The sequence below is a fragment of the Penaeus vannamei genome, chromosome 36 (assembly GCF_042767895.1).
Source record: "Penaeus vannamei isolate JL-2024 chromosome 36, ASM4276789v1, whole genome shotgun sequence".
NCBI classification, from domain to species: Eukaryota; Metazoa; Arthropoda; class Malacostraca; order Decapoda; family Penaeidae; genus Penaeus; species Penaeus vannamei.
The window spans coordinates 8,087,371-8,088,794 of NC_091584.1; positions in this window are offsets into that span (position 1 = coordinate 8,087,371).

Sequence of the window (1,424 nt, forward strand, 5' to 3'; positions counted from 1 at the left end):
ACTTTCAAGCAATCACGGATTTAGATATATATTTATACTTCGTCATCATTATTCTCGTGAAACGATCTATTTTTCTCTCAATCCTCTCTCTCTCTCTCTTTCTCCTCTCTCTCTCTATTTATCTATCTATCTTTCTCTCACTCCTCTCTCTCTCTTTCTCTCTCTCTCTCGTTTTCCCTCCCCTCTCTCTCTCTCTCTCTCTCTCTCTCTCTCTCTCTCTCTCTCTCTCTCTCTCTCTCTATCTCTCACTCTCTCTATTTTTCCCTCCCCCCCCTCTCTCTCTCTCTCTCTCTGTTTGCATCTTTCTCTCTCTCTGTTTGCATCTTTCTCTCTCTCTGTTTGCCTCTCTCTCTCTCTCTCTCTCTCTTTCTCTCTCGTTAGCCCCCTCCTTTCTTTCTTTCTTTCTCTCTCTCTCTCTCTCTCTCTCTCTCTCTCTCTCTCTCTCTCTCTCTCTCTCTCTCTCTCTCTCTCTCTCTCTCTCTCTCTCTCTCTCTCTTTCACACCATTCATTAATATGCAGCATTTCAACAGCAAGTCAATATAGGTAAAAGAATAACTCTTCAGATATAATTATTATATTGCTTGACTCTCCACTATGATCCAATGACTTTTTTGGCCAATAAATGACTTGATTGTTTGACAAATTAATGGACAAATGATATTAGAAATGTCTAATAATTGAGTTTAAATGCACAAATGACTCCCTTTCCATAATCTTCATTTACCGTGCAGAGAGATTTTTTTTTGGGGGGGGGAGGGGGATTTAAGTATGTTGATTTTCAGTTTTTTGGATAATTATTATTTTTTTCCTTCTATTTCTCTTTTTTTTCTTCTTTTTCGCTCCCTCCTTTTCCTCCACTTCCACTTCTTTTTTCTCTCCCTCCTCCTCCTTCTCTTCTTCTTTTTTCTCTTCCTCCTCCTACTCCTCACACCACTCCTCCTACTCCTCGTTCTGCAATCCCCTCCTCTTCCTCCTCCTTCTTCTCCTCTTCTTCTTTCTCTACTTCCTCCTCCTCCACCTCCTTCTCCTCTTCTTTCTCTCCCTCCTCCTCCTCCTTCTCCTCTTCTTCTTTCTTTCCTTCCTCCTCCTCCTTCTCCTTCTCTTCTTCTTTCTCTCCTCCACTTCGATTCCCGTTCTTTACCGTCTTTCTCTATCCTCATCAACACTTCCTATTATCTGACCACTACGGTTTCCACCTTTTCATTTACATATTCTTTATTTCTTTTCTTCCATCTTCTTTCTTCTCGTTAGCATCATTTCATCTTTATCCTTCTCTTTCTCCTCCTTATCCTACTCCTCATCCTCGAGTGCCGGTTTCTCCTTATCCTTATCCTTCATTGGTTTGCCTAATTCTTCTCTATCTTCACTTTCCCTTATCCTTTATTCTTACCTGTTCCCCTTATTTGCCTCCGTCCTGTCGCTT